This window comes from Nycticebus coucang, unplaced genomic scaffold (assembly GCF_027406575.1).
Source record: "Nycticebus coucang isolate mNycCou1 unplaced genomic scaffold, mNycCou1.pri scaffold_113, whole genome shotgun sequence".
Lineage (NCBI taxonomy): Eukaryota > Metazoa > Chordata > Mammalia > Primates > Lorisidae > Nycticebus > Nycticebus coucang.
Window position 1 is genome coordinate 7,779 of NW_026515622.1, and position 7,121 is coordinate 14,899.

The following is a 7,121-nucleotide window of genomic DNA, read 5'->3' on the forward strand; positions in this document are numbered from 1 at the left end:
ACTTCACACCCTATTGACAGAACTGGACAGACCCTCCAAACACAAACTGAGCAAAGAAACCATCGACTTTAACATGACGCTACAAAACATACGACCCCAATATTACCAAATACACATTCTTTCCATTAGCTTATGAATAATTTTCCAAAACTAACCATATCCTAGGACACAAATCAAACCTTGCCTAATTTAAAAGAATAAAAATTATATCTTGTATCTTACAGACTACTATGGAATCAAGGTTGAACTCATTTCCAACAAAAACTTTCATTCCCCAAATCATAAAAACTAAATGATCTTATGTGAAACACAACTATTTCAAGGAGAAGACAAAGGAGAAAATCATTAGATATGTCTAACAAAATGATGATGAAAAACCTCCGGGATACTGAGAAAGCAGTCATAAGAGGGAAATTTATTGCATTACATGCCCACAGCCAATAATAATAAAAGGCACAAATCAACAATCTAATGCATCATTTCTAGGAACTGGAAAAGAAAGAGCCATCCAATCCCAAACCTAGCAGAAGGAAAGAACCAAAATCAGAGCAGAAAAAATGAAATTGAGAACAAAAGAACCATTCAGGAGATTAAGAAAACAAAAAGTTGGTTCCTTAAAATAAATAAAATAAAAAATAAAATTGATAAAAATAAAAAAAATTGATAAAACTTTGGCTAGTCTAACTAGAAACAGAAAAGTAAGATCTCTAATAACTTCACTGAGAAATGAAAGAGGGAAAATAACAATAGATGTCCCAGAAATACAAGATATTATCTCTGATTGCTACAAAAATTGCTATGCCCAGAAATTTAACATTGTGGAGGAAATGGACTAATACCTGGAATCATAATACCTACCTAGACTTAACCAGGAAGAATTAGAACTCTTCAACAGACCCATATCAAGCACAGTAATTGCAAAAATAAAACAGCTTCTAATAAGGACAACAAAAAGTCCTGGACCAGATGATTTTACACCAGAATTTAAACAACCATTCAAAGAAGAGCTCATACCTATGCCGTAGAATCCATTCAAAGACATTGAGAAGGAAAGAACACTCCCAATTCATCCTCTGGAGCAAATATCTTTCTGATACCAAAACCATAAAAAGGACCCATTAAGAAAAAGACACACACACACACACCAATTTCACTAATGAATACAATCCAACAATACTCAAAATCCTAGGAAATAGAATACAGGTGTGGGACGGCGCCAGCGCTGCGGCGGGTGACAACAGTCCCCACGTCAGTCTCACCTCCCAGGCTGTGGTGGTGACAACCGCTGCGGCTCCCCCGCGCCTCGCCGCCTCAGCCTCCAGGAGACCCGTTTCCGACTGCGCGCCACGTGACCGCGTCACGTGACCCGGCGAGGCGAGCGGTGAGTCCCGGACCGGTCTGGCCATCCTGACCTCACGCGACGACCGTTCCTGGCACAGCATCCATCCGCCGTGCTGTGCGCTGCGGGGGCGGATAGTTTGGCCACCTCCTCCCGCTCGGCCTGCCATTCCCGAGCCATCTCGCGAAGCCTCAGCCAGCGGCGCCGGACCCTCTCCAGCCTCCGCCGCACCTCGCCCAGGTAGGCGGCCTGGGTGAGTGGTTGCAGCCGCTCGGCCAGTTGGGCACGCAGCAGCGCGGCTTCGGCGTGCAGCAGGGCCCAGGCGGCGCCATCGGCCTCGGCCTCCCACAGTACCTCGCGCACCCACGCGCGCACTTCGCCTAAGCTGGGCCCAACGTGAGTGCGCTGCGGCACCCGGCAGGCCCGTCTCGGGGTCCCGAACGCCGCTTCCAGGCACTACCGGTCGCGCAGGCGCTGGAGGACCGCGTCCCCGAGCACGTCGGACCGCCGCGGCGCCTCAGGCCAGCGCGTGCTCCACGGAGGCCCTGGGCCAGGAGGCGGCGCTCGCCGGCCTCGTCCCCGGGGGGGGCTGGCACTGGGGCTGCGGCGAGGCAGTTGCGGCGGAGACGGCACCGGGTAAAAGGCGTCGCCGCCGCCTCCACTGGAGGCTTCCGTGGGGGCGCGGGGCTGCAGAGACAGCGGAGGCTGGAGGAAGGGGGCAGAGGCCCCCGGAAAAGGGGCGAGCCGCTGGGGAAGAGGCGGCGGTGGCGGCGGTGGCGGCGGTGGCGGCAGACAGCTAAAGAGAGCGGGAGGCGGCAGCCGAGTGGGCGGTGGGCCCGGGCGTCCCTGGGCGAAGAAGGGAGGCAGAGCCTTGTTCTCCGGGGAGGTGCTCTTGAGACGGGGCTTCTTTCTTTTTTTTTTTTTATATTTATTTATTTTTTTATTAAATCATAACTGTATACAATGAGAAAGTTCTAAACTCACATTCCTAAATGTTCCCTCCCAGTGTCTGACTTTGTTTTTCTGGGAAAGAATGAGAAGATGGTCTTCTTATGCAAGAAGACATGCAATCATGTGATGATTTTTGTAAATTTGGTTCTTAGTAGACATATGCTATTGGCGTGGCTTTGATCTCGAAGTGTGTAATTAGTTTAGTCAGCATATCTGTGGATCCAGAGTAAAATAGGTACACTGTTTGCAGATGTTCTGGAAGACTCCAGCATTTTTCCAGGGCTCTGATACCTTCACTGTCTTTACTTCTCATTGGTTCCACAAGGGCCACTGTTTTTACTCTTTGAATCTGGGTTTATAGTTAGGCCTGCTTGCTCCTTTCTTCCCATGTACCCATAGATTCTCCAAGTGCCTTCAAATGACCACTCTAACCAGCTCAGTTCCTAAGCCTCATCTCTGCCAAGATTTCATTGTAGCTTTCAGTCAAAAGATAATTAGCGAAGATAAACGTTAATTTTTGAGTTCTGACAAATATCAACCTCATTGTTCTTGTTGAAAATTTGCCTTTAAAACCTTTATTTTCTCAAAGTTACCTGAAAAGACTCCATCTGTTGAATGCTTGCATATGATTAATATATAAACTGTTTATAGCTAGAAGGTCTGTTGCTATGTAGCTGGGTAAAAATGATGATGTGGCAATATAAAATGAAATGAAAATTTAACTTGAAAATGACTAGGAGTAGATTTTGAGTGTCCTCAACACAAAAACATATCTGAGGTTTAACAACTATGTTAATTTGCTTGATTTAGCCATCCCAGAATGTATTCATACTTTACAACATATTATCATGAACCAGAAATATATACAATTTGTATTTGTCACTTTAGAAAAAGACTAGTGTTATGGATACATTTCATTACCTTTTAGAAAACATAGGCATTCTATTAGAAATTTGTTCCTGTAGTCATATCCAGGCACTCAAGTGCTGTGTTAATACCTAGAAAAAAGTCAACAAGGAAACATTATGAAACCATAATCCTGTGATGACATTGCTTTATTCTGGATTGGCAGTCACCTCCAAAAAGTATGTTTTGATACACAGTGCATGGATGCTTGATGCTGTCACCAAAGTGCTGCAAGGCAAGAGACATAACATTTAACAGTACTCAGAAAACTCCTGTATCCCAGTATCCTATTTTTATATGTGTAAAGTAAACCTGAAATCTGACTTTGGTAGGATTGGCATTATTAGTACAACAGTGATGTAGTGCCTCAAATACAGCAAAAGTGCATATATGTCCACAGTAGCCATTCAGAAACTATTTGTGGACTATTGAGTTAGAGGAAAGGGAGTGTGCTGGCAGGGAGAAAAAGATAAAATGACACATTGAAGAAGAAGATGGTACTTAACAAACTTCAAGTCAAGAAATTAGAGATCTGGCGAGATCTTTTAAGGTGTATATGCACAGCCTTGTTTTTATTTAAAAATCCTGTGAACTTGGAGCAGAACTCTAAATTCAGTCTAATGGAGTGATTTGAATCCTCTTAGGAAAGTAATACCTGCCCCTTTCCCTATAGTTTTATTATTTTGAGCATTCAAAATGAGACACATCACAGCATTAAGTTTTAATGCATAAATGGTAAGATTTATTTTTAAGAAGTCATTTATGATATGAATGATTATCCTTTAGATCACAACACAGAAAACTTGATTTTATTTGAGGGTACTTATGCTTCTTGTATAAAGCCTGGGGAACAATTTTGTTGTCTTTAAGTATTTTGAAGTTTTACCAAACCTTCCCCTTTCTGGTATCCCTTTCACACTTTATTCAAATACTACATCCTATTAGTAATACACTGAGTAGTAGTATTCCCTTCCCCCAACAAAGTAGAAATCTTGCAATGCTTTTTGTTTTTTAATTTTCATTTTTTTAAGAAAATGGCAGAGAATATTTGGCAACTGAAAATCCTGTGATTAAAAGAAATCTTATTTCTAAACTATTACTTGGAGGTCATATTAAAATGTTTGCATAATGGATCACCATATAAACATTTATTAAAGTAGAAATGAATATTTTTCAGGAAGTGAATGTATTAATATTAATTATGGGTTATTTGTGCAGTTGATTTCTAATTTTTTATTTTCTTTTTGTTTGGTAAATTGTATTCATTTACCAAAATAAAATTCTGCACATGGATCTGCAGTGAGATTGGTCTGTACCGTTTGATTAAGTTTTATCAAAAAGTTATTCTATTGATTGTTTAAATGATCATGATATTTAATTCTTACAGATCGCAACTGGCTTTTTACCTTCAATGTCAAAACCATCATGTGCTTCTCAGATGACTGAGAGTATTACCAGGTACTTTATATTTGCATTTTTAAATTAAGCTTTCCGTATACCATTTATTTATTTCTGGGAGCATAGTAGTAATTTCAGGGTTGAAAACTAACAGTTTTTAATTAAGGTAAGCTTTAAAAGTTTCTTTAGAATTGAGTAATCCCAATTAGTTTGAAATGTTGTCAATTTCAAAAAAATTTTACTCCCTTTAGCTCTTGGTTTTTCCATTTGAGAAATGGAAACATAAAAAAATGTTATAATGGGAAACTTTGTTTTCTATGTGCTCTTTTAAAAAGTCACTGATGTTTAATCTCCAAAACTTTAATACTGGTGATTTTTACTTTAGAACTCACGTATCTGTACACTAGTCTCATAACAAAGGTGATATAGAGATGGAAAAATGAAACTATTTTTAAGAGGCAATTGAACTGGTAATTTTTTGTCCCCTGACCCCACCCAAACCACCAAACGAAGTAGGCTTTCCCTTGTAGAGTCAATAGCTATTCCAATTCCATCTCTGAGAGTGTGTGGGCTATTAAGACATACTGCACTTCAATTGCAAATAAAGGACTCAGTTTAGTAAGAAGAGAATATTTACTGTTTCTGAGAGAATTTGAATGGTAACTACAGAGTGTTTTCCTTTTTGTGACAGTCATTTTTATGTACAGCCTTTTAAAATGGCTTATCTCGTGGCCAAGGTCACTGTGTGCAGTGTATGCACTTCTGAGAAACTAGATGGTCTTATGGGAAAAAATGCTCATCTCTGGTTCCTGTGTCTTTGATGCTTTGCTAGGCCAATTTTGTTGCCAAGTAACAGGTTAGAGAGGTACTTTAAAGAGTGCACAATAATGCCTTCAGAAAGGAATGACAGGCTGGGTGGTCCATAGCTCAGTGGATAGGGTGCCGGCCACAGGCTCCGGGGCTGGTGGGTTCCAACCCGTCCCAGGCGTGCTAAAAAAAGAAAGAAAAAAAAAGTTGCCAGGCTTTGAGGTGGGCGCCTGTAACTCCCGCTATTTGAGAGGCTGAGGCAAGAGAGTTGTTGTAAGCTATGACACCATGGCACTCTACCAAGGGTGACAAAGTGAGACTCTGTCTCAATTCAAAAAAAAAAAAAAAAAAAAAGGAATGATAAGAGATTTCTTCCTAAAATTGGATAACTGGTGGGTCTTTCTTTTTCTTTCTTTCTTTACCACTTCTTGTTGAATAGGAATGTACTAATTAAGCTCTGATTGGATTTTCTTGAGTGAGTCAATAATGAAAAGGAGCTTTTGTTATGCACAATGAGCTGCTTAGAGCACAAAACCTGACCCCTTTATTTGTGTAGAAAATGAAGCTTCCCCATAGAAGCCCCTGGAGTACCTGTAAAGAATGCTTGCAGTTGGGGCATTGTGACCCAACACTCTCTATGTGTATTCTCCTTGTTGCAGTAATTTTGGGGGATGATCATGATTACAAGTTTATTGAACTGGTAAGGACCTTGGTTTTCTGTATCAATGGGGCTTTAACTGTCTGCCTGTCTAGTGGGAGGAAAGATACTGTCTACTGAGTTCACTAAAGACTTTAGTGGTATAGCCTGAGACCAACCACCTGCTTGTCCTTGTGGCATGGCAACTTAAATGTCACCATGGAAATCATTCTCATGACTTGAGTGAACATTTTGAGGCAGCCAAGAAGACTATTTAGAGTAATGTGTCATAGCACTGTGTGAAATAGACGGAGTTAAAAATTCAGAAATGTCTTGACATTTCTATCTGAAGTTTTTAGGACTTAGAGGTATGCTTTGAAAATGGGATGGGAGCCATGTGAGAAGCAACGAGATGGAATCTTTGTGGTTGGGTTATAAAAGTATGAGAAAGTGTGGCGAACTAGCACCATTGCTAAGAATCTGAGGCTAACCAGGAACCATAGTTTAAAATTTAATTTCCTAAAGTAAGTCCTCTGATGCTCATACTGTTGTATGGGTTGAGGAAGCATCTACTCCTCATTCTAAATAGTGTTCCTGCAAGCCACAGAAATTCTCAATGTTAGTGATAGAGAGACAACATCTATTCTTTCAGAAAATCATCAAGCATTGTCATGTAGCAAGTACTTTGTTACCCGTGGACAGGGATGATGATGGTGAGCAGAGTCCCTGCCCTGCCTGATGAAAGATTTGGGTTGTAATTCAGGTGCAACTGATCTAGATTGTGTGCTGGGTTGTGCACACAATCTAGATCAGTTGCACCAGCACTTCCCATTTGACCATCTTGTGTAGAGAGCAGGAAGAAGACTGGGCTCCCAAACCTAGGCCAGGCAAAAATGTCCATAAGGTGAAGCTGGCTAGCTGCTAATAGGAATGGTAGTCTCCAAAAGATCTTTGGGAATGAGGGTATGGCCATTGATTTCAGAGGATGGGTGGTGAAGTCAGCAGGATCAGTAATTTGCCTGAAAGAAAAAAAAAAAAATTAATACACTTAAAATCTCTTGTTTCTGCATGTTACTTGGTGGA

The 7,121-nt window shown here is 41.1% G+C and overlaps 1 pseudogene; it reads right to left on the reverse strand.

The window, feature by feature from the left end:
* Window positions 1–1,357: 1,357 nt before the first annotated feature.
* LOC128579650 (programmed cell death protein 7-like) lies at window positions 1,358–6,870 on the reverse strand (annotated as a pseudogene).
* Window positions 6,871–7,121: the final 251 nt, after the last annotated feature.